Source organism: Sarcophilus harrisii, chromosome 5, assembly GCF_902635505.1.
Source record: "Sarcophilus harrisii chromosome 5, mSarHar1.11, whole genome shotgun sequence".
Classification (NCBI taxonomy): Eukaryota; Metazoa; Chordata; class Mammalia; order Dasyuromorphia; family Dasyuridae; genus Sarcophilus; species Sarcophilus harrisii.
Genome location: NC_045430.1, coordinates 275327607 through 275354596, shown reverse-complemented (window position 1 = coordinate 275354596; position 26990 = coordinate 275327607). Strand labels below are relative to the sequence as shown.

The 26990-nt window shown below is 40.2% G+C and overlaps 1 protein-coding gene across 3 annotated transcripts in view; it reads right to left on the bottom strand.

The window, feature by feature from the left end:
- Positions 1-26468, bottom strand: part of FAM126A (family with sequence similarity 126 member A) — a 98529-nt gene extending 72061 nt beyond the window's left edge. For 2 of the 3 annotated variants that reach the window (XM_031940624.1, XM_031940628.1), the window contains exon 1: positions 26234-26468. The gene's annotated coding sequence lies outside the window, so the exon portion shown is untranslated. Of the gene's footprint in view, positions 1-21348; positions 21557-26233 lie in introns of those variants that run through there. The other variant, XM_031940627.1, reaches the window with a different exon arrangement.
- Positions 26469-26990: the final 522 nt, after the last annotated feature.

Here is a 26990-nt window from a genome sequence, read left to right as displayed (position 1 = left end):
GGTAATGATTTTAATTTCATCATCTGAAAATTGTCTGTTCATATCCTTTGACCATTTATCAATTGGAGAATGGCTTGATTTCTTATAAATTAGAGTCAGCTCTCTATATATTTTGGAAATGAGGCCTTTATCAGAACCTTTCACTGTGAAGATGTTTTCCCAGTTTGTTGCTTCCCTTCTAATCTTGTTTACATTAGTTTTGTTTGTACAGAAGCTTTTTAATTTGATGTAATCAAAATTTTCTATTTTGTGATCAATAATGGTCTCTAGTTCGTCTTTAGTCACAAATTTCTTCCTCTTCCACAAGTCTGAGAGATAAACTATCCTGTGTTCCTCCAATTTGTTTATAATCTCATTCTTTATGTCTAAATCATGGACCCATTTTGATCTTATCTTGGTATATGGTGTTAAGTGTGGGTCCATGCCTAATTTCTGCCATACTAATTTCCAGTTATCCCAACAGTTTTTGTCAAATAATGAATTCTTATCCCAAAAGTGAGGATCTTTGGGTTGTAGTCCCAGAAGACAAGTTCAGTATTTTTTCAAGCTCTAAGTCTATGAATCTATTTCACTGAGTAGCTTAGTTCTCTTGAAATACAAGTCTGAACAACAACTAAGAGAGAACATCAAATTCACTCTGCTGCAAGAACTATAAGATATTATTTCCAAAATGGAAGAAAGGACTTAGTTCAGATGAACATTTTTTTCCTTTGAAGGAAACTGGTTCTCAGATACTAATTTAGAGAGTTCTAACAGATTGAGTGGCCCTCTCCACTACCAGGCCAACATTTAATGATAGTATTTGTATAAAACAGAACATTCATTTTCACCTGTTCCCCTATCTTCTCTTTAAAGTCCATCATTTTCTCAAAAGACATGAAACACAGCTGGATGGCACTCTTATCTATTGAAATACAGAATTTTCGAGCTAGAAGGCACTTCACACTTCATCAAGGTCAGCCCCTGAATTGCACAAGTTCATAAATGAAGTCCATTTAGATAAAGGCACGGATAAGTCACAGAGCTCATTAGCAGCAGAACCTGAACTAGACAGGTTTTGTGACTCCCAGGCCACTGCTGTTTCCTCTAAGACATACTGTCTCCAACACTATATTTTTATAAAATTCCCTTTTTGCCTTCATCCAGAATTTAATTGAATCCAGATTAGACTGATTTAAAAGGATGAAAATAAAATATCTGAACTTATTAAAGCATGTACAACTTATTATTAAAGCATGTACAACTTAACAACCAGAAGCTAATAGTTTTATTTTCTAATCAGATTTGAATTTCTCTATAAAATGAATATACTTTTAAGCAATTAAAAAAAAATTTAAGTGCAACATATCCATGCATTTCTGTATCAGTTTTTTAAGCACTCAAGTTTCTTAGTTAAACTTCTGAAACTGCAGGACAAGTAACACCGCATGATGTTATTTCTAGAATAAGTTATTGCTTATCACTGACTACAATACTAAGAGGGAAAAATACCCCACATAGCAAAAGTCTTTTTCCCCACCCTGGCCACCTTTTTAACTGACATGAGAGCTTTACAGAAAGAAAGTGATAGAAACAAGCTTTCATTTTTCTGCCACTCAGATGGGAAGGACAATTCTTAATGTTTCAGTCACTTTCTGCCTCTAAAAATGCTCTTTAAATACAGTAGTTTACATTGTAATTGTTTACCAAATCATAGGAATTAGAGCTAAAAGGAAGTTTTAAGATCATCTAGTGCAACTCCATCCATTTTCAAGTTAAAAAAAAAAAAGAGAGAGAGAAAGAGATTTGCCTGAGGTCATTCAATGAATAAGTGGTAGAGTTGGCATTTAAACCAAGGTGCTTTGCCACAAAGTTCACTGTTCTTTCAAAGTCTTTTTCGACTTTGGTTTCTTCCCTTTTACCCATTTGAAAGCCTCAGATATTTGCTCTGATTTCCCTTTTCACTAAGTTTTTCCTGGTTGTCCCCTCCTTTCCCAGCACAGAGGTTTCCAGCAAGTCAGAAATCTTTCTTAAAATTCCCCAGAAAATATCAACAATTAAATCAGGGCAACAGAGTCAGTCCCATCCTTTCCTGCTCATTGAGAACAAGAGGTGGCTTATGTTTCCTTTGCCATATTAATCCATATAGTATAACAGAAAAGCTCTACCAGGCTATAAAAATTGTGTAGCAAAGAGAGAAAGAATAATACATGGGAAATCAGAATGCCTCAGTTAAATCCTTCCAGTTAGGAGACTAGGGAAAAGGAAAAAGAAAAACAGACAAATCTCCTAGACAATATCAGCCTTACTAATAATTAGTATAAGCTTTTTTCTTTCCTTCAGAGTAGTAAGTTCTTCCCTAAAATTTCTTCACTGTTTTGTCAATATTTTCCTAGGCTCCAATACCAATGTCTAATTTTAAAGAAATTTTTTAAACAGATTTTTACTATCTGTGTACTACTTAGTCATCTCAGAGTTGTAGATAAACATTTTATAGTCTTTAACATTCAAGCATCAACAACAATAATGATAATAAATGCTCATTTATATTTTAAAACCATATTAACATAACTAAATAAATGATACTTATATAAGACTGTAATAAATTACTCTTTAAGACTTCTTAATGATCCAAAATTCCACTATGAATATTTTATGAAGTGTATCATTCATTTATGATGCTGGCCAATTCAATAACAGGTCTAAGTTGTTGACATCTTATTAAGGAACATAAATATCTATCCATTTATTCTTACAGCAGGAATCTCAAAAAAACAGCATGCTCTTCAACAATAAAATGGGATAAATTGTAGTGTATCCAGCTTTAAGTTAAACTATCATTTTAATTTAAAAGGTACTTTTGCTCTAGCAATAAAAGCTCCCAGGATTAGGCATATAGACCATCCTCTCTGCAACCAAAGTCCAATGGAAACAGGAGCCTGGATTCCTAAAACTCCCAAAGCTTCTATGTATTAAAACTGGTTGTCTGGAACTCAGGCTCAAGCTTTCTAGAAGAATAATGCTGTGGTACTGGGGTTCCCAAACCAGCCCACCAAAGCTTATCTAACACATATTACATACAGACATAGTACATACAGGCACAGCTGCACAGTTGGATACATTTCACTCAATGGGAAAACAGGAGGAAAAAAGTAGAAAAGGGAATTAAAAGAAAGGTAGGGATTAATCCTAAGCAAAACAATTTCTAAACATGTACAAAAATATTTGTAGCTCTTTTTATCTTAGGTGGTAAAGAATAAAAATCTAAAGAGTTGCCCACAAATTGGGGAACAGCTAAAAAAATAGGATATATAAATGTGACAATACTATTGGGCTGTAAGAAATGATAGAGATGATTTCAGAAAAATATGGGAAGATTCGGATAAACTGATTCAAAGTGAAATGAGAACCAAAATAATTTATACAATGATAAAAATATTAAATATTCTGAAAGAATTAGAAATTCTGATAAGCACAATATCCAACCATGACTCCAGAGGACTAATTATTAAACATACTGCCTACATCCTGATAGAGAGGTGAAGGACTCAGTACAAAATGAAGCATTTGTAGGGGATGAGTGCAGGAGGCCAATGTGGACGTTTGTTTTGATTATAAAAGAGGTTTTGTTTTTCTTTCATTTTCAATTTGGGCAGGATTGGAGGAGAGAGAAATGATAGTTTTTTGCTGTTTGAGAATATATATATATATATATGCACATATATATAATTTTTTAAAAAGAAAATGAGTTCAGTTTGGGACATATTGCATTTAAGATGTCTACAGGATTTAACATTCAAGATGTCTAATGGGTAATTGGAAATATAAGTCTGGAGGTCAGGAGAGAGGTCCCCTAGAGTTAGATAAATAGACCTGAGAATCATATGCAAAGAGGTGATAATTAAACAAATAGGATCCGATGAAATCTCCAAATAAAATAGTATAGAGGGAGAAAAGGGCTTAGGACCTGCCTTGGAAGGCACTCATATTTAGCATCTACAAACTAGATGAAGATTCAACAAAGAGAAATGGTCAGATAGGTGAAGATTTATTATCTGAAGGTGCAGGGTGACATGTGGGGATGGGTAGGGAAAGACACAGGGAACTTTGGCTGCTGAGGTCAGAGCAAAGTTTAAAGTCCGAGTGAAATAGGTACAAGTACTAGATATCAGGGACTCAACTGGTCCTGAAGGTTTTCTTATAATTATCAAACAAATTGGATTAGAATTACTGACATCTAGCTGATGAAGTAGAGAATTTTGGTGAGAGCAAAGGCTTTGATATGGTGACAGATTCAGATGATATTCCACAGTAAATCATAAAATTTGGTTTTAAGGACAAGAACAGACAATGCAAGACAACTTGGAAAAACAACATGATTAGAGGACGAATTTTCTTGGCTGCTATCCATTATACCAAGAGATATAATAATGTTCCTCAGCTTATACAGTAGCAGTTATATATTTCCCACATCCTGTACCACACGCAAACACACATACACATATCCCTACGTGTATATAAGCATATACACCCCACACAAATTTTCACTTTATCTACTTTGAAATATAAATTTGCTGTTGTTAACAGAGCCTCCTCCGGGGCTTCAAGAGCATAAACAGAAAATGCTTTCTCATGCCAGGTTGGAGCTGGGGGGACCATGGAAGAAACAGCCTGCTTCCACTAAGAGCTAAAGCAGAGAGAGTAAAGATACTTCAAAACCCTCCTGACTCCCTACCTGCATGCCAGGTACTGGCCTGGCCACTCAGGGTACAGAGAAGGCTAAAATAACATTCCCTGTGACAGCGAGGATCTCTCGGACTCATTTCTATTTCTCCTGCACCATAGTGACACAATCCTCAGCCTCAGAAGAGCACAGTGGTCCCCCAGACTAAGAAGATGTCACTTCCAAGCCTAAAGGAGCTGCCAGCTTTTCCTGAGCTACAGATTCTTCAGTCCCATACCAACAACTATGAAGGAGAGCCTGACTATACACTCCACCTGTCAATCATTTGGTACATCTTTTACTCATCCTTCACAAACATGCTGGCATATACACATATTCTCTATTCAAATACAAAAGGCTTTCAACAAAAATACAAGCAGTCATTTTCAGTGCCAGTTTGGGACAAAGGAAAAAAAAATATTAGGAGATCTAAATTCCAATTAAAGTTTCCATTAGGGTGAGTCATTCTTCCAAAAAAGTAGAATCTCAAAAGGGCTCAGATGCACAAATAACACTGTCACATACACTTTTACAAAATAAAAATGATAAATTTAGTGTATGGTGGTGGGGATGGGGGAGAGGCAGGGCATTAAACAGGGAAATCTAGTAAATGACTTAATGCTAATTATAACCTCCCAATTTATGGTTATTTGAAAAAATGCATACAAGAATAGGAGGAAGAAAGGAGGCTTAAGAAAGGTTTCATACAGGAGGTAGCACCTGATCTAAAGCCTAAAAGAAACTAGGGATTGTCAATAAAGGAAGGAAGGAGGATAATCTAAGCAAAGAACAAAGATAACTTGGATAGTTAACTACAAACAGGGGGAAACCAACCACAGACTGCTGAGACATTTTATGCACACATGAAAACCGCTGCTGATCTTGGGGACACAGTAGCAGTCCAATTTGACTAGAATACAGAGTCTGTGAAGGCTGAAAAGAGAGGAACACAGGATCATAGAGAAAGACTCAGAAGGGTGTCTGCCATAAATGCCATCCTAGAATAGACTTCTTTTTATTTTTTTACAGTATAGATCTTATTTTTTTTCTTAATAGTATTTTATTTTTCCAATTACATGTAAAGATAGTTTTCAACATTCATTTTTATAAGATTTCAAGTTACAGATTTTTTCTCCCCACTCCCTTACACAAGACAACAAGCAATCTAATATGTTATATATGTACAATAATTTTAAACATATTTCCATATTTGTCATTGCAAAAGAAAGGGAAAAACTATAAGAAAAAGCTAACAAACCAAAAAAAAAAAAAAAGAAAAGGTGAAAATATTATGCTTCAAACTGCATTCATTCTCCACAGTTCTCTCTCTGGATGCAGATGACATTTTCCATTCCAAGACTATTGGAATTGTCTCAGATAACCACATTGCTGAGAAGAGCTAAGTCTATCACAGCTGATCATTATACAGTATTGCTGTTAATGGGTACAATATTCCCTTGGATCTACTCACTTCACTCAGCAGCAGTTCATGTGTCTCCGGGTCTCTCTGAAATCATCCTGCTGATCATTTCTTATAGAACAATAATATTCCATTAACTTCATATACCATAACTTATTCAGCCATTCCCCAGCTGATGGACAGCCACTTAGTTTCCATGTTCCTTGCCACTACACAAAGGACTGCTACAAACATATATATCCTTTACCCTCTTTCATGATCTCTTTGGGAAATAAGACACAGTAATGACACTGCTGGATCAATAGGTATGAACAGTTTTATAGCCTTGTGGGTACAGTGGAATAGGACTTCTTAAAGTTTTTCACACATGAACCCTTTTCATCTGAGAAATTTTTACACAACCCTGGGTATAAAAGTATTTTAAATATTTATGCAAATCAAAACATTTATTGATAATAAATCATAATTTTACAACCCCTACATTTAGTTCCATGACCCCATAATGAAGACCCATAGTTTAAGACATTTCTACCTAGAAAAATGTTCACTTTACACTTAAGGAAATTGAGGGTAAGAGTCATTTAAGTGACTAACCCACTTAGGTCAGGACTTAACTTCAAATCTTCTGACTTTAAACCTAATACTCCTTCCTTTATAATATGCTGGCAAATGAAATCCACCTTGGAACCATTGAGGGCTGTAAGCAGGAATGTACCATGAGTGAAGATTTTGGCAGCTATGTATGTGCAAGAAAAATTGGAAAAGAGAGCGACTAGAAGCTGGGAGGCCAATTAGGAGGCTATTAGAGTGATCTAGCCAAAAAGTGAGATGAGCCAGAACTAAGATGGAGGCTTTTTGAAAGAAGGGAATTTATGTAACAAATATTTTAGAGAAAAAACCTGCATAACTCAGCACCTGATTGAATATGAGAGAATGGGAAAAATCAAGGGTCATTCTGAGATTATATAAACCTAGATGGCTGGAAAGATAGTGGTATCTTCAGAAGAAGCAGATTTAGAAGTGAAGGTATCATGGACTGCATTTTTGAAAAAGTGAGTTTGAGATGCAGGCAGTGTACCTGCAGAACTGAAATTCAGGAAGTAAAACTAGGATTGAATATAGAAGTGGGAATAGCATACATAGAGATGGAAACAGATGAGGTAACCGAGAGGAAAGAATGAAATGGCATGGGGAAGCAGAACAAACCCTAAGGGAACACCAAGTGATAGATAATGCTCTAACAAAGGAGACTGAGAAAGAATAGTCATATGGATATGAGAAGAAATAGGAGAATACAGGGTTATGAAAGCCCAGAGAAATATTCTGAAAGAATGGTAGTCAACAAGAGTACAAGGATGAGGACTCTGCAAACAGTCCTAGAAGCTTCAGAGGAGACAAGTGATCAGAAGGCAGGGGAAAGAAATCAGAAGAGACTGTACCAAAGGGAAGACACTGAAAAAAGCAATTAAGGCTAAACAGAAATGGGTTGGGAGAGGTGGACATAAGTACCAAAGAAAGCTGATGAGGGAGGAAGGCAGTCTAGGTGAAAAGCATAAATAGAAATAAGGAAATGGAAACATTTCTAATATATTCAAATTAACTAAAGCACAGAGAAGGGGTAAGGGAATAGGGAAAGCAAGCTGAGGCAATCACAAATGCCAGACAGGGGAGTCTTGATTTTGTTTTACAAGTAAATTGAAAGCCACAGGTTTTTTAGCCAATTGACCTAAAATAAAGGTCTGATCATGTCAATCTGATAGTGATGTAAAGTATAAATTGGCAAATAAGATTGGTAATCATAGAGAAACTAGTTAGGAGGTTCTCATTGACACAAAGCCTAATAATGGTCTGAAGGTGATACATGGCTGGGGGAAACTGGTTCACAAATTCCAATGCAGGGGAAAAAAAAGGTTCAATAAAATCTCACTGAATTGTTGATTGAGATATGTGGCACAGAAGGTACTCAAATATAGAAAGTAATCTGTTAAAGATAACATTATTTCCAACTAACTTGGGGAAAGTTAATTTTAGTAAAAAGTCCAAATTAGAGAACAATAAAAGGAATGCATTTTTAAAAATTATTTTTAAGCATTTAAAGCAATTTTTAAAAGAGCATGTAAAATAATTTATAATTAACAATAACAACAACAACAAAAAGGTGTATAGTGAAAGAAGGAACACTAGGGAGCCACAGAAAAAGCATAAAACTGCTGGACAGAAAAGCTGGGTTCCAATCTTGTCTCTGACACTTACACCCTGTACGCCCATAAATAAGTCACTCAGCTACTCGGTCTGTTTGCTCACTTGAAAAATGTAGATAACAAAACCTATAGTATTTGCCTCCCAGTGTCGTGGCAAAACTCAAATGAGAAAATTTATAAAAAATACTTTGTAAACCTAAAAATGCTATTTAAAAAAAAATCAGTTGTTATTCTCTTAGGCTGTTTTAATGAATATACAAAAGTTAACTTGTAGTTATCAAAGTAATTTTTTCTGTTAACACAAATAAAGTGCAAAAATATGTAGTTTAATAATCTTTAAATGATTATAAACATTTCTCTTACACCTTGTTTATTAATTAATTAATATTAAGTTGTGTTATCTTCAGAATACTTGTGTTCTGGGGCAGATGGTGGTACAGTGGATAGAGCACCAGCCCTGAAGTCAGGAGGACCTGAGTTCAAATTTGACCTCAGACACTTAACACTTACTAGCTGTGTGACCCTGGGCAAGTCACTTAACTTCAATTGCCCCGGGGGGAAGAGGGGACTTGTATACTTTTCATATCATTGTCTTTTGCTTCTCTTCTGGAAAAATTTTCTCCACTTCAGTATTTTTGTGTTCCGGATTCATTTTTTCTCTCAAAGTTACTACTTCTCTGGACAGATTTTTCCATCATGTATTCAATAGTCACTGTATGGTGACAATTTCTTTGATCTTCAATCTCCTCAACAGTAAAATGGGGGTGATACTGTGAGGAAAATGTTTTGTAAAATTCAGAGTGCATACAGAGCCATTACCCCAAATTCCTGTTTTGTTGCTGTTTTGTTCAATCATTTTCACTCATGTCCAACTCTTTGTAACCTCATTTGGTGTTTTCTTGACAAAAATACTAAAGGAGTTTGCCATTGTCTTCCCTCACTTCTTTTACAGTTGAGGAAACTGAGGCAAAGTTAAGTGACTTGCCCAGAGTCACACAACTAGTAAGGGTCTGAAACCAAATTTAAACTGAGGAAAATGCATCTTCTTGACTCCAGGCCTACACTTTATACTTTATACATTATGTCATCCAGTTGCCCATTTCCTGTTTATCAGAGTACAAATTAACTGGGACAATCCAATATTGCACAAATCTATTCTTGGCTTTCAATCTTTTGTCTTCCTGCTTTTCAGCTTGGAGATAGTCAGGAAGAACTTCTCATTCATAACACGTCTGCTGGCAGACCTCTTATAATTCTTTTTAAAAAATCCTAGCATCTACCTACTAAGAGAAAGCCAGGGAATTATATGAACACAATTACAAAACATTTTCCACACAAAGAGAGTCAGATCTAAACAATTAGAAGAATATCAAGTACTCATGAGTAGGCTAAGCTAACAGAATAAAAATGACAATTCTACCTAAATTAGTCTACTTATTCAGTGCCATAACAATCAAACTGCCAAGAAATTGTTTTACAGAGCCAGAAAGAATAACAAAATCATCTATAAGAACAAAAGGTCAAGAATCTCCAGGGAATTAATGGAGAAAAAGATACAAAGGGAAGTGGCCTACCTGTATTAGACCTAAAACTATATTATAAAGCAGCCGTCATCAAAACCTTTTGGTACAAGCTAACAGAGTGGTAGATCAGAGTAACAAGCTAGGTTCACAAGACACAATAGTCAGTGACTATAGTGATTGAGTGTTTGATAAACCCAAAGATCCTAGTTTCTGGGATAAGAACTCCCGATTTGACAAAAATTTCTGGGAAAATTGGAAAATAGTATAACAAAAACTAGGCATTGATTAATTTCTAATACCCTATACCATGATAAGGTCAAATTTAGATATAAAGAGAGATACTATAAGCAAATGAGAAGAGCAAAGGATAGGCTACCTCTCAGATTTATGAAGAAGGAAGGAATTTTTGGCCAAAGAAGAACTAGAGAACATTATGAAATGAAAAATTGATAATTTTGTTTATATTAAACTAAAAAGCTTTTGTACAAACAAAAGCAATGCAGTCAAAATTAGAAGGGAAGCAGAAAACTGAGAAAAACTTTTATATCAAAGGTTTCTAACAAAGGCCTCATTTCTAAAAACATATTGGGAACTGGCTCAAATTTATAAGAATACAAGCCATTTCCCAGTTGATAAATGGTCAAAGGATATGAACAGACAATTTTCAGATGAAGAAATTAAAGCCATTTTTAGCCATATTAAAAAAAAATGCTCTAAATCACTACTAATCAAAGAAATGCAAATTAAGACAAGTCTAAGGTACCACTTCATACCTCTCAGATTGGCTAAGATGACAGGAAAAGATAATGATAAATGTGGGAGGAGATGTGGGAAAACTGGGACATTAATACACTATTGATGGAGTTGTAAACTGATCCAACTATTTTAGAGAGCAATTTGGAACTATGCCCAAAGGGTTCTCAAACTATGCTCAAAGGGTTGATCCAGCAGTATTGCTACTGGGCCTATATCCCAAAGAGATTTTTAAAGAAGGGAAAGGGACCCCCATGTGCAAAAATGTTTGTGGCAGCCCTTTTTGTAGTTGCAAGGAATTGGAAAGTGAGTGGATGCCCATCAGATGGAGAATGGCTGAAGAAGTTATTATCTATGAATGTAATGGAATATTATTGTTTTATAAGAAACGATTCAGAGAGGCCTGGAGAGACTTACATGATGTGATGCTAAGTGAAGGGAACAAAACCAAGAAAACATTGTACACAGCAACAAGATCATTATATGATGATCAACTGTGATAGACGTGGCTCTTTTCAACAATAAGGTAATTCAGGACAATTCCAATAAACTTCTGATGGAGAGAGCCAACTGCAACCAGAGAGAAGACTGTAGGGAATGAAAGTGGCTCACAGCATAGTATTTTCACCTTTTTGTTGTTTGCTTATTTTTTTTCTCATTTTTTTCTTTTGATCTAATTTTTCTTTTGCAGCATGATAAATGTGGAAATATGTGTAGAAGAACTGCACATGTTTAATCTATATTGGATTACTTGCTGTCTAGGAGAGATGGAAGGTGGAAGGGAGGGAGAAAAATTTGGAATGCAAGGTTTTGCAAGGGTGAATGTTGAAAACTTACCTTTGCATGTATTTTGAAAAATAAAAAGTTATTATTTTAAAAAATTTAAAATCCCTAAAATCATAGAAGGATCATCGTCTGCTAAGCAAAATTCTCAGCTAATTTATGAGAGCCTAAGCCAGTGCCTGAGTTAAGTTTTACTCTTCTTTCTCTGCCCTTCTATTCCTGTGCAGTGTGGTTCAGAAAATATACAATAAAAATAACAACAATTAACTTTTTTAAATAGAACAGTCTTAAAGGGAAAGAGGAAGGTGCTGGTTTCATTCCTTTGAATCAAGGAGATACTGAGCTTGAAATACCACTTCTGAAGCTTGACTAGATGAGCCTGGGTAAGTCACTTCCCTTCTCTCAGGCTGTTTCCTATCTAGAAAATGGGGATAAGCAATGGTCATTTCCTATCTCCCAGAGTTGTTGTGAGGAAAGTCGTCTGTAAGCACAAAAGGCTTCCTCTGGGAGATGGCCAGGAACAAGATGATCTAGAAGTGAGACCCTAAGCCGGGGCTGCCATCTCTACTTGACTTGGGCTACCTGGGCACTTCCTCACAGGAGCTACTTGTGGCTGGCATTTCCAAGCAAACTCATCTTCCTAAATCAAAGGTCTGCTGATGTACATTGGAGTTGTGACACTGTGGGGAGGGGAGGAGACAGGTGTGTTTCCCTCCAGGTGAGGAGCCTTCATGCAGCTGGCACTCCTGTAGGCAAAGCCAGCACTGAGGTTGAAGAAGCCAGCCCCAGTTCTGAGAGGGAAAGAAGAAATCCGGAGGATTTTCACTCCTTTTCTTTCCATTTCTCCACCTCCCCTGACAATACAAACACTGGATTTTTTTTTTGCCTTTTGGGTCAAGTCAGAGGGGAGATCTGGTTAGGAGCCAGACAACTAGTGGAGAAAAGGAATAAGAGGGAAATCTGAAGCAACAGCAGGAAGGAAATGAAAACTCCCGGGATCATTCATTGGTCATTTAAGCTGGGAAATCGTTTGTAACCTAAACGAGACTACAAAAGAAGCCCGATGGGGGAAGATCCTGTTCTCCAGATTTCTGGTCCTACAGTTTCTCCACTAGAACCCTCAGCTTCAACGACACTCCTGGAAATCCCAGTGCTGAGATAACATTGAATCCAGCCTGACCCAACAACAAACCCCAAAGGCTGGCTTTTCATAAACCCCTGCTATGTGTTCCATTTGTTCCCTATTTCACTAAAATAAACAAATTTAAAACTCCAGTTACTTGAGAACAAAACAGCCCGATTCCCACACATATTCCAGAAAAGATAAAATGAAAAACTGATTAAGACACAACATAAGTACCCTCACCTAAGCCAGGTGAGCAAAGGGGGCTGCCCAGAAGCTTCTGACACTAACAAGAGGCCCAGCTGCATGAAAAAGGCAAGCACAGCCCTTGGAGGCCTCCTATTCCAACCAGGAAGCTCCAGGGAAGTGAAGTACTCACAGAGGTCTGGGTCTGGGGGAAGAGAGGGGATGTAAGCCCCTAAACCCACCAAGCTCCTCAACTCCTATCTAGAGAGCAGTCATAAATCCTCCAATGTTAGGGACTCTGAAAGTTGCCAATCAAGCTAAAAGGAGCCACCTTGAATGGTCCAGAAGACCAGTATCCTTTGATCTGTAAAAGTCTAAGACCTATCAGCATTCATCTGCAAAAGGAGAGCCAAGGGCAGGACATCAGACAATACACCTGGGGAACAAAAAAAAATGTTCCTATCATCCCATCCAATGTGCAAGAACAGTTAAAACCCAGTCCTGGCCAAAAAAGAAGTGCAAATTCAGGTGTGAAAGCCAGAAATATGAATAAACAAAAGACACTAAATTTCACTGATTCAGAAACATTCAAGACACAAGGATAGAGGAAAAGAACACTGTGATTATGGGCAAAACCTCAAATAAAAGTATAATTTGGCTATCAGGTCTATTAGAATTTCTTGAAGAGGTAAAATGAGAAATAAAGATATTATAAAATAAATAAGAACACTATAGGAAAGAATTAGAAGGAAAATAAACAACTCAGTACAGGAGACAACCACCAAAAAAGCCAAACTAATCACTAAGATAAAAGTTTTGAATATCAAAGAAAAGATTAATATAATTGAAAGCAAGAAACATCACTGAACTGATACATGAAAACTAGGAGCTGCGCTTTTTTGAGGAAAAACAACTATTAAGAGATAAAGACAATCTGATTTTTTTAAAGGAGAGAGAAAAATTAAATTTCCACTAAGAAAAAAATGAAAAGAATTAACAACAAAGATAAAGAAAATTATCAAGAATTATTTTACTCAATTATATGGTAACAAAATGGATAACTCATGAAACAGATGAATACTCACATCAAATAACAGGACTTTCAAATCAAAAAATAAAAAAATTAATAATTCAGTTTCCTAAAAAGAAATTGAGCAAACCCACATATGAAATGTATAAGAAAAAACTCCAAAACCAAGTTTTACAAGTTAATTTCACCAAATATTAGAGTACACTATTATATATTTTATTATTATCATATTATATATTATTATATTATATTAAATATACTTATATTATTATATATTATATAAACTGTTTGTTTATATTATATAAACTGTTTGTAAAAATAGAAAAAGATGGGATGCTTTTAAACTCTATCACATAAATATGGTCTTGATACTGAAATCAAGGAAGAGACAAAGTAGAGAAAGACAACTAAAGACCAATGTCCTTAAAGCATATAAGAGCAGAAACAGCAAGTAAATTACTAGCTCAAAGCTTACAACATATTAAAAATATAATATACTATAACCACTTTGCATTTATACAAATAATGAAAAACTGTTTCAAATAAGGAAAACTATAAGCATAATGAACTATAACTAACAATAACAATAAAATGATTTTATCATAATCAATAGATGCTGGAAAAGATTTTGTCAAAATAAAACACCCATGTCTTTTTTTTTTTAATTACAAAGCATAAAAATAAATAGAACTCTCCTTAAAATATAGTATCTATCTAAAATCCAGGCTCCACATTATATGTAATAGAGTAAAGTTAAAGGCCCTTCTAACACTGGGATAAAGCAAGTATGTCCATTATCACTCCCACAATTTGACATACTGTAGTAATGCTAGTTGTTGCACTGAGATAAGAAAAAGAAGTTGCAGAAATAAGCACGATCAAAGAGGAACCAAAGCTATCACTTTTTGCAGATGCCTTTTTTTAGAGAACCCCACAAAGCCTAACTTCACCACTCCAAAATTCTGATCACTGTGGCTGATCAATATATCACAATTTAGTTTGGAGACCCTTTTGTTATTACTGTCAAGGAGGTAATAATATTGCAGGTTACCCTGTAGGTATTGGCCTTGGCAAGTGGGCACTTAAAACTTGAACATACCAAGTTTACGATATTAGTGATCCAGAAGTTGAGTAGGTTTCTTCCCTATGAGATGACAAAGAAAAGCAGGCTCTGAAGGTCATTTAAAAAAAATAAAATCAAAAGTTCTAGGTGCCATGAGGAAGGGTATTGACAAAAAAGGATTAACCTTCACTACCACCTCCTTAATAAAGAACTGACAACTGGGGGTTGGGGAGTAGCTGTCCATTTGACAGTGGAAACCCAACCCTTTGATAACTATTGAGCTGGGCATTAATCCTGGCCCATTCCTACTCATCAGTTCCAAAGAGCTCTGGTTGTTTATAGGTCTGTGTACCAGAGATCACATTATCAAAGGTGAAATTTTTTTTGAAAGTAAGCCAAATATATATGGAGGACAAACCTTCTAGTAGAAGCAACCAATACTTCCGAAATGCCCTCAGTACCCTCCAAAAGAAAGTTGCCAAAAGACAAATCAGGAAACTCAGAGAATGATATCAGGCAAAATAATTGATTAGGACCTGACTTACAAAGAGTCAATCCTGACTAATCAATTACTGGAACACTTCTTGAGTCTTCTACCTGCTTGAGTCAAGGCCTCAATTACTTGCATGGGCTGAGCCCACGTGGGTGAACCAAAGCTTATTTCTCCTCATGGCCAGGCTTATTCAATTCCCTCATCCCCATGGCTACCTTCCTATTTTCATTAGCCCACTATGCTTTACTATAGAAACTAACTCTAATTGACCCTCCTTGTATCCTCAAGAATCATTTCAACAATTACATAATACAAAAAAATGTGGCACTAGCTTGCTGATTGACTCTCAAGGCTGTAGATACAAAGGACAGCAAGGCGAAAACCTCACAAGGGTAGAATATTCAACTCTAATGACTTGGGGTTTGATAAAGTTGTTTTTAAAATCCATTTTAATAGTATTAAACAATTCTACCTGCCCAAGGATGATGTGGGTGATTGAAAATTCACTTACTGTGATGGTGATGAACTCAACCTTGAACCTTCTTTACATTAAAATGCATACCCTAATCAGAAGTGATGATACAGAGGTGTCCATGAGGAAGAAAGACATTGTCTAAAACATCTTTGACAAAAGCTGCTGCAGTTGTAGACTTAATCCCATACCCTGAATAAACATTCGTCAAAGTTAGGACAAAGCTCTCAGTAAATAAGTATTTCTATGGCACTTTAAGGTTTACAGAGCACTTTACACGTCCCACTTGATCCTCCAAATAATCCTATAAGGTGGGTTCTATTATGAACCCCATTTTACAGATGAGGAAACAGAAGAGAAATTAAGGGGTGTGCCAGGGGCACACAGCTAAATCTAAGGAAGGATTATCCCAAATCTTTCAGACTCCCCCCCCAATGGTCTATCCACTGTGCCATTGAGCAGTTACCCTGAGATGGCGAAAGAAGGCCATTCAGAGGCAGGTCTAGAACCATGCAGGACTCACCCTACTGACCCTCCAAAAGCAGATGCTCCACTGGACATGAGGAAATGTTAAAGCACTCTCCTTGCTAGAGGGGATGGAGCCACTTTGTAATGTTTCCTGGTTGTTACGGTCAGCAGGTGGTGTGTGATGGCTCTTAAACAGCTCCTGATCCCAAAGTGGAGCAATGGCTTGTAATGGTCCAGGCTCTAAGTTCAGCCAGGCTCACAAGCTTATAAGCCAACCTCAACTCCTCCTCTCTCTCACCCCACAAATGCCATCAGTTGCCAAGTCCTGCTGATTTGATCTTCGCAACATCTTTCATCTCCACCCCTTCTCTCCCTTCTGACATTGTACCACCTATCTTGCAATGGCTGCTGGAAGTCTGCCCCCTCAACTGTCAAAAAGATTTCATAAAACCTAGATATGACCATGTCATTTTCCCAAGCAATAAACTCCATTGACTCCTTATCACCTCCAGCATCAAATAGAAAATCTTCTGGCATTTAACGCCCTTCCTAATTTGGCCCCTTCTTACCTTTCTCATCTTTTAACACCTGATCCCTACCCCCACTCAATGTACTCTTTGATCCAATGGCCATATCTACCATCCCCTTACGTATCTGATGCTGTCCCTCCTGGGCAAGCCACAGGGACTTGGGTGTTCCTCCAGTTAGAACCTTGGCTCTTTTAAGGGGAATCACACCAACAGCACCTCCATTTTGGATGCAAAGGCTTAGGTGGTTCTGAAAGAGATGATGGGATGAAAGAAGTCCAAGAATCCAAAGCTTTTAGGAGATATTCAGGGTCTGAATGGACCTTCATTGCTCTAGTCAAAGACGTCATGATAGTATTTTACTCACGCCCCAAAAGGCTGACCTTCAATCAATCATCTTGTTTACCTTGTGTTTCAAAAGCCTTTACCCAAAACTCCTTACCGGGAAAAATATCATCTTCCACCCACTTAACATGACAACACTCTGAGACTGTCCGTGTGTGAATAGTCTTGATTACTGGAGCAGCTGCTGGAGCTGCCCCAAGGTCCTGCTCAAACTTAACCAGCCCATACAGTGGTGTGGTAGGAAAGCCTAACGGCACTCAGGTGGGACTCTGCCCAGAAACAGGATAGCCATGAAAAACAGAGAAAGGACAGAAATCCAATCCACCAGATCCATTTCTTTAAAAAAATATAAATAAACCCTTCCTTGCCATCCCCCATGGTAACTGGCTGCAAATAGAATTCATCTCTGTATGGTCAAATACGCTGAACTTCCCATTTTAGCTATCTAAAAAGGGATGAAGGCCACCGCATTTGAGGCCTCTACCTGATGCAACTGTCCTTGAATCAAGAGCAAATTCTCAGAAAACTCTCCAAGACTCTTTCTTCTCCTGACAAAAACTCTGAGTTGCCTCTATTAGACCAGAGATATCAAACATGTAGCTGTGGCACATTACTTTCATGATCAAGTTTAGAAGCAACTAAATTAAGGAACCGCTCCCAAATATATATAGATATGTAGATATATAAACCAGATTAAAAAATTGAAAATATTTAACAAAGTCAGTAAACATGCAGTGAAACCTTTTAAAATAAAGCCACAGGTGGTCCCCAGGGTGCCTTGCACATGGCTTGGTGGCCCAGGCCTCTCCCTGCTACCCATGCTCTGACTTCCCTAGGGAACCAGTCCCCACCAGCCCAGATTCTGATTCCTCCTCTTCACCTCTGCTCTTAGCTTCCTCTCCTTCATCCATCTGGGGTTTAATCTAATACTGGCCAGCTGCAACCCCTGGGTCAGAGATCCCACTTGCGACCTGCAGCATCAGTCCCTCCTCCAATTGCCTTTTTACTGCCACTCCTCAGCTTTCCAGAGACTGGTCTTCAGAGATCACTTCCCTCTACTTCTCATTAGCTAATGTTCAAAGACAACTTTTCTTCATTCTCTTGATCCCGGCGATCCAGTTTTTCTAAAGAACAAGAACCCAGATCACAGCATAGTATTTTTTCTTTTGTTGTTGTTTGCTTGTTTTGTTCCTCTGATTTTTGTTTTTTGTCTTTTTTGTGTGATATATGATAAGAGATGTGAAGATATGTCTGGAAGAACTGCACCTTTTTAACCTATAGTGGATTGCTTGCTGTCTGAGGGAGGAGGAGGGTTTGTTTGTTTGTTTGTTTTTGGGGGGGAGAAGGTGAATGCTGAAGATTATTACATGTGTTTGAAAGCTAAGGAGCTATTTAAAAAAAAAAACTATCTTTGCATGGAATTGGAAAAAATAAAATGCTATTAATTAAGAAAACTTACATGCTGGATACCGTTGACATACCCATACCATCACAGTTACACTGTGCAATGGCCCAAGATAAAGCCTTTCCAAATCTCAGTTTTTATCTAGTCTCAGGCCCTGCCCATTTAATGAGGATTTATATGTTTGTTTCAACACAGGGTTGGGAAATAAAAACTTTTGCAAAATGAAAAAAAAAAAAAAAGAACCAAAGAAAAATTGATTTTTAGAAATATTACAACCCCAGTGGATGCCATTTCTTCTACACAATCCTTCACTAATTTCACCAATGAAATTAAGCAGAAAATCTCCACCAGCCACACCAAATACTCTGCGCCAGGCCTAATTCAGGTGGGCCACAAAAGGTAATGACAGTACTAATAATAAAAGATAATTTCTAACATTATATGATAGTCATTTAGATAAAATGGCTTTTTCCCTTCACCTCTGCATTTACCACAGCAACTGACTGGGTAGTTAGTAAGACAATAAGGGTATTCCTACAGGTGAATGGGAATTCTGCTAAAACTTCTGATACCAATTCCCCATTAATTTGGCTTTTTAATGGCTCAAACAGCAGGGAAGTCAATCTAACGATCCTGAGAACACCCTTCCTCTTAAAGGGAAATCTGTCTATGCAACCTATCCATGAGGTGCTGGTGGTATTTTTGTGGTGGTAGAAACTATCTGTTCTCCTCCTCCAGTTAAAAGCTACAAACCAAGAGGGGCCATTTTTATCAGTATGTCTAAACCAGCAGCCTTTAAGATCTACTCTAAAAATCAGGTACTCACTGCAATCTTCCCTTACTGCTCCCTAACTGGTTGATCAGTGTCTATCCAGAAGAATTATATAGTCTAGGAAAATGAGTTCCTTTTCCATCACAGAAAGACCTGACAGCATTATGTAGTGAAGTCTAACTGTATTTAAAAACTGACCCCAATAAGATCAAGTCCTCTGGGCTCTCCAGAAGCCAGGGCAAGACAAATGGTTCTGAGTCCAGTTTTCTAGTCAACTAACTTCTTGATCAAGTTTAGAACCAGCTAAATTAAGGCCTTTTTTTAGAAAGCTAAATTATATGGAATCCATTGGATTTAGGAAGGATAAGTAATTGTGTTTTAGATATGTTGAGCTGGCAATGGTAACACAAATCTAGCAGACACTTAAAAGACACTAAGAGATTCAAACAGTGCAACAAGAAGTGAAAGGTCAATGTACAAGTCCTGCTGAAACCTGAAATGCCTCTTCCCCTATCCTCCTTCCTCCTCCTCCACATAGTCTTCAGTAACTTTCATGTTTTCATTCTTTTCTCTGATTCTACAGTGAGTTTCTCAAAGGCAGAGAGGCCAGATCAGTATTACAAGCTTCTCTAAGACGCAGTAATTAGAACATTAATAGTTTGGAGTCAAGAAGACCAAAGTTCAAATCCTACTTCAGATACTCACTAATATACTACCCTGAGCAATTAGTCCGTTTCCTCATCTGCAAAATGTAGAAATTAGTAACACTTGCCTCAAGGGGGTAATGTAAAAATGTCACGGTCCCTAGTTAGTGGTAGCACTAAATTTCCTCTAAAGCACCTGGTATGTAGATGCTAAATAAAATACATGTATTGTTGATTTAGTACCTTAGTACTTAGACTCTAAGAGCCTTAAAATTTAGGCTTAATAAAATATTCATTGACTTTTGGGCCTCTCCAAATAGTACCACTCATATAAATGGAAAAATTAGACTAGTAAAACAAAAACACAATAGAGAAAGTCCAAACTGCTCACCCAATTTCAGTATTTCTAACGTATATCTATTTTAGTCAGGTGTTCACTTATAAGGAAGTTAACTTAAAATTTGCAAAAGCTGAGTTTTGCAGTAATACTTCAGAGTTCAGAATGTGAACACACAGGTATATATGCATATATACACACACATAAATACATACATATGTTACTTCCATTAAACCTTGTGACAATTACAAAATTAAATCCCAATCCATTTACATAGGCAGGAAGCAGATCCTCAAGTAATTTGGCCTGAGTGAGTCTAAAAGTCCCTTTCTAGTTCTCAAAATTTTGCAGTTTCTAGGAGATAAAAAAAAACTTAATGTGAAGTCATTAAGACAATGTTCAAGAAGGTCTTTTGAGCAAAAGAATCTAAGCTCATTTGTTTTTTTTTATTTCACCAGTGCCAAGTACTAAATGGTAGGCATTAATAAATTCTTAATATAGTAATACATTTTTTTCCAATAAAACACAAATTTCAACAAATAAACCACTTTTAATATCTGCCATAAAGAGACTGAAAAGCAGCATGGCCTGGGAGATGGGTTGATTGCTAGACTTGGCACCTTTCCTACATCTGACACAAGAGTTGTGTGACCAGGCCTCCAGGTTCTCCACTTTAGATACATTCTTATCTAGGAGCTTCCATACCAGGGTAAACTATAGGAATTTGACCTACTGGGCTCAGCAAAGAGAAATCTTTTAACCTGTGTCCCTTAAATTCCTCACTCTTCAATAAAGGGAACATTTATAAAGAACATATTTAGCAAAAAGTCTTTGGAACTGGAAGTAACCTCAGATATCAACTAGTCCACCAACTAACTTCACTTTACAGAACATGAAGCCCAGAGCGGGGAAATGAGATGCCCAAGATCAGGGCCAGAAATTGAACCCAACTCCTTCCTGATTCCAGCCCTCTTTGCATCCCATACACCATGAGGCCTCCCTGTACCAGACCAACATGACCAAGGGCCTCTCATAAACTGAGGTTCTATAAGTATGTTGTGTAAACATCCCCCGGAGATTGTTTCTCCTGGCTCTCCTTACCATAAACATTCTGTGGAGACTGCTAGTTCTTAGAGCGTGACTTCAATGATGTGTTAAATGCCTGTGAGATCCCAGGGAAGACACCAAGGGGAGCCTGGGCCCTCCTCTGCCACACTCCACTCCAGCTGGGCAGAGAGGTGACAGCCACCCAGTCATCTTCCCCAAAGCCAGCTCCAAAAAGAGACCTCTGAGAGCTCAGTGCCAAGGCCTGCAAAGGAATGGGTCCCTCAGTTACCCTCATGGGGAAGGAAACCCCCTCTGCAAGCCGCTGCTTTCCTGAGGGGCTCAAACAGTGACTGCTACAACTGCTGCCTGGGGAGGTTTTTTTTCAGAGCTCCAGTTTGATCATGTCACCCTCCTCCGTCAGCTCCTGGGGCTCCCTAATCCCTTGGGAAGCTATGATCTGGCTCAGCCTCCACCTGGGCCCTTTGTGTGGGAGGCCTCTCCCAGGGCCTCCAGGAGCCAGGCACCCTTCCAGTGATACCCAGAGGGCTGATAATACAAAGTCATTTACATGGTGTTTCCTCCCTTATCTCCCAGAAGATAAGGACCAGATTTTTGCCTTCCTTTGTCACTTGTGTTTATCTTATTGGCTGGCACACCAGGGATCTCCTGTGGTAAAGCAGGTAAGCTGGGCCCTTCTCGGGGGTCTCGTTTGTATAGCTATAAGGACACTTTACGTCTTAGAACTTTATAACTGCACGTGCCATCTTCCCTCTGGGAGACATAAATGAGTAGGTATGGCTTGCTTACTAGCTAAACTTTCCACCTCTTTGAGGGCGACCCAGGGCACAATGGATATAGAATGCCAGGCCTGGAGTCAGGGAGACTCCTCTTCCCAACTCCAAACCCAGCCTTAGAGACTTCCAGCTGTGTGATCCTGGCCAAATGCCTTCATCCTGTGCAACTCAGTTTCCTCATCTGTGAAATGAGCTGGAGAAGGAAATGGCCAACCATCCAGTATCTCTGCTGAGAAAACCCCAAATGAGGTCACAAAGATTCAGACGTGACTGAATAATGTCTTAACAAGATCTTGGTAGGCTGGAAGTTGATTCTCAAAAGTTTACTGTCCTAAAGGAAAGACACAGCCTTGGAAGAGTGGATAAAGAGCTGGGCCAGCTGTGTCTGAGTCTGGCCGATGACGCATGCTGGCCTGACTGTGGGACCCTGAACAACTCCCAGCCTCCAACTTAATAAGACTTTTAATTGCAGAGAAAGGAATGCAGGCCTCCACATCTGGTAAAGGAACTTCTAAGCCTTGAAATCCAAAGTCCAACCCCCAGCCCCACAGGACATCACAAAGGGAAATGCCCAGGCCCCTTCCTGAAGTCTTTGATCGGCTCAGCAAACAGGGGCTGGTTCCCCTGTACCCCCACCTAGCACCCCTCCTACACCGGCTTCCATCTTTGCTCCCAGAGCCCAAAAGGCTTCCCTGGCCTTCAAAGTAAACTGTATCATAGCCCTTGCCTTTGTGGAGCAGCCCCCCACACTCCATCCCCCCAGTCCGGCTGCAGACCTGAAGCCCCTCCAGCTCCTCTAGCCATCAGCTCCAAGGACTGTCCTTCCATTAACCTCTTCGGAACACTGACCATAGTCACCGGCTTGCTGCGATCACCCAGATGGAAGAGGAATTAATGGGACTAGAAGACACTCCTCCATCCCATGGCTGCTGTGAGAGACCCTCCTTCACAAATGTCCCTTCTAACGCTGAATCAATGATCTTGTCCTTCATTTAAGGAACTGATTGAGGTCTTATAGTTTATAAGTGAAACTGTGCCGGCCCTTACCTCTCTCCCGACCTCCAGTCTCACATGACCAGCAGCTTCTCAGCCATCCCAAAGGAGGGGCACCTACCGTAGACCTCTGAACTCAAAGCAGAACTTGTCATTCTCCTGCCAAAATTCTCTCCCTTTCAGAGCTCCCTTATTGTCAATGAAGGCGTCTCCATCTCCTCACTCACCTGGGGTCAGCCCATTAGAACGTAAGCCCTTGAGGACAGGTACTGTGTTTGCTTTTCTTTGTAGCCCTGACTCTTCACACAGTGGCTGGAACACCAAAGTGTGATATCCACTGCTTGGATTTTCAAATAATTACAACATTAAGTATACTTTAATGTTGTATACTAAAAGTAGTTTAAGATAAGTTTAAATTGTTTTTAAATTAATAATAGCTCGCTCACATTTACATAATAGTTTGCAAAATATTTTCCACAAACTTGCAGGGGCCTAAATAAAACCTAAGCCTAAAGATACATATCTCAGTAAAATTGAGTGGTCATGAACTATGCTAAAACTTAGATTTCTAAAATTAAACTTTTCCAAAAATAGCTATTTCCATCAAAATGCCACACCCTCAATAACAACAAAAAAACCCCATTCAGTACATCATGAATAAATCATAATCATAAAATCATAAATAAATCATAATCAGAAGTAATTAATAGCTCTCATGATACTGTAAGCTCTTTGAGGGCAAGTCTCATTGGGCCTCTAGGCATAAGTTACTGAATTATAAATGAAAAAGTACCTCTGTTTCATATACAATGGCTAGCATGTCCTTGATAGGCTCCATATAAATTTCCTGATATTAATAAGGAGGAAATTTTTTTAAATCCCTCTTCCAATAAAAATGACAAATATGAGATGAAGAAAAAATTCAGGTGTGATCAGATTTTTTTCCATAAATAGGCCAGTGCCTCCTGCCCCCAATGGGTTTTTTCTTAAGAGCATGTCAATTAGTTTAACAAATTGACTTCCAACAATCTATTAATCTATCAAAACACCAACATCAGTTTTCTTCGTTTGCTACTTTTCCCTTAAACTTAAGAAGTCCCTTGTTTTGGGCTATTTGCTATAAATTCTAAAAATTAGTATGCAGTTTCTTTGGGAGAAGGGGAGTGTTGTTAAACTCTTGGTAAATTCTTCCTAATGATGAGGGAATCTCCCAGGAATGTCAAGACATAGTCAGTGAACTCCACCAATGTCAGGACAACTATCCTCCCTCAAAGTTAGCTCCATCTTTATATCCTTACTCAGACCAAGATTCCAAAACCTCTTTATTCATGACCAATTACTACATGACCAAACGTTTCCTGGAACTTTCAGCACTACAATTGAGCACTAAGTCAACCAAGTTTGGCACGAAGTTTCTTGAGGCCTCGGGGCCCTTGCTCCCCATCGGGAAGGGTCTCCAAGACCCAGGAAGGTGGGGGGGGGGGGGGGGGGGGGGGGGGGGGGGGCCTCGGGCGCACTGGCAGGGTTCTTGCTGTGGATTACCCGAGGGCTCATGTCATACTGCGCTTCTTTCTCCAAGTAGAAGACATCAAGTACAGAAGTTGGTCTGAATTCAATGGACTCAGATGCAATTCTGAAATACTGGCAACCCGTTAAAATCTTCAAGTTAAAATCCCGAAACACCCACAAAAATAGTACTGATAGTACTGAAAATAGCCCCGAGTCTGAGGATGGCAGTTCCCGATGAAAGCACACGCTGGGGACTAAAGCTGCCGACGGAGGGATTCCGAGGCCCCTTTGGGCCATTTACTGCCTTCCTTGCCCTCAACTTGTCCCTTCAGTAAAACGAGGGGCTGGGCCGGAAGGTGCCCCGGACGTGGCCTGTGCCCGGGAGGGCAGTCGCCGGGTGTTTGGGAAAACCCAGAGCCCAGCTGCCCCCGGCACAGTGCGGGCCTCCGGGGGCCTCTCGGGGGCCCGGTCGGCAGAAGCCCCAGCAGCAGAAGCCCCCTGGGGGTCTCAGGCCGCCAGGAAAGCCCAAGGCAGTCCCATGAGGGGGCACCTCCGCCTCCAAGGCTGCTGCTCAGGAGAAAAAGGCCAGAGGCTGGGCAGAGGCCACTCAAAGAAGGGCAAGGGTCACACGAAGGCTCTTTTCTCACTGGGGGGTCTCAATGTGGAGACTGGATGAGGAAGCATGGGGGGATGATAGGAGGAAGGTCATGGGGAAGAGGTCAAAGAAAACAAGGGTGGGGCCAAAAGAGGTCAAGAGAAGCATGGGGTCAAGAAAGGTCAAGGGAAGGGGTCAAGCTAGGCAAGGGTGGGTGAGGAGGTCAACAGAGGTCAAAGGAAAGAGGTCCAGTAAGGCTGGAGTTTAAGCAGGAGTCTGGGGAAGACAAGTGGAGTCAAAGGAGGTCAAGGGAACATGGGGTCAAGAAAATTCAAGGGAAGGGTCAAGTGAAGGTCAAGGGAAAGGTCAAGCTGGGAAATCAAAGGGGTCAAGGAAGATCAAAGGAAAAGGATCCCACAAGGCTGGAGTTTAGGTAGGGGTCTGGGGAAGACATGTGAGGTCAAGGGAATTATGGAGTCAAGGCAGAGGTCAGATGTGGGGTCAAAGGAGGCCCCATGGGGTCATGGGGTCAAGGAAGGTCAAAAGAAGGGGTCAAGCTAGGTGGGAGGTCAAAAAAGTCAACAAAGGTCAAGAGAAAGGAGTCCACCAAGGCTGGGGTTTAGGCATGGATCTGGGAAAGACAAGTGGGGCCAAAGGAGGCCAAGGGGGTTATGGGATCAAAGAAGGGGTCTACCAAGGCAGGGGTCAGGGGTGGGGCCAAAGAAGGTCAAAGGGGCCAAGCAAGGTCAAAGGTAAAGCTAAGGTTGGGTGGGGAGGCGAGGCCGGGCAGGGTCAGGAGGAAGAGGGGAGGTGGGGTTGGGGTCCGGGGAGGACTGGGGGGCTGACCCAGCCTCGGTCCGGACAGATGGGGGCGCTCACCCCCTGGCTTGGCCCCGCCCCCAGTCCAGGCTCGCACCGTGCCTGGGCCCCGCCCCCTGGCCCTGGCCCCGCCCCGCCAGCTCCGCCCCCTGGCCCCGGCCCCGCCCGTCCCGGCAGCCGTTAGTCACGGCTGGGCCCAGGGGCCTCGGGCCCCGCGCGCCCCCCTCACCAGAGCAGTGCCCCGAGCCGGGGGTTCTCCGTCGCAGCGGCTCCGACCCGCCCTCCTCCCCGACTCTTCCTCCTCCTCCTCCTCCTCCTCCTCCTCCTCTTCCTCCTCCTCCTCCTCCTCCGGCGGCTCCCCCAGCCCGCTCGCTACCAGAACTCCCCGCAAGCCATCGTCCCCGCTCCGCTGACTGACAGACAAGCCGGCCGAGGAGCCGCCACGGCCGCCAGCCGCTCTGACAGGCACGACCGGGAACCCGTCGCCGGGCAGCCAACCACCGCCGCTTCACGGAGCCCGGACCTATCGCCTTCTAGGGGGCGGGACCAGAACAACTTCTAGACCTATAGGAACGTCCCATTGTTTGGCCTGAGGGCGGAGTCTAGAGGAGAGGCGGGAGGCGCTGGAATAGAGCGCGAGCTGGGGGCGGGGCGGGACCTCCCTTGGGGCGGGGCCATGCAGAGACCGAGGAAGTGATTGACAACTGGATCTGATGGGGCGGGGCGGGGTGGAAGAAGTTCTCTTAGTCCTGAGCTGGCCCCCCCCCGCCCCCCCCCCCGCATGGAGGATTTCTGCTTTGAGAGCTCAAATTCACCTTAATCCCGTAGGAAACAAATGAGTCTTCTAATCCCTAGATCTGGAGACTTAATCCCGGGCACTGCCCTTCTTAAAGACCCAATTCGGGCGCTCAGTCTCACCAGTATAAAATTCCCAAAGGAACAAAGTCTGGAGATTGACAAACTCCCAGTTCCCACGGCTGGGGGCG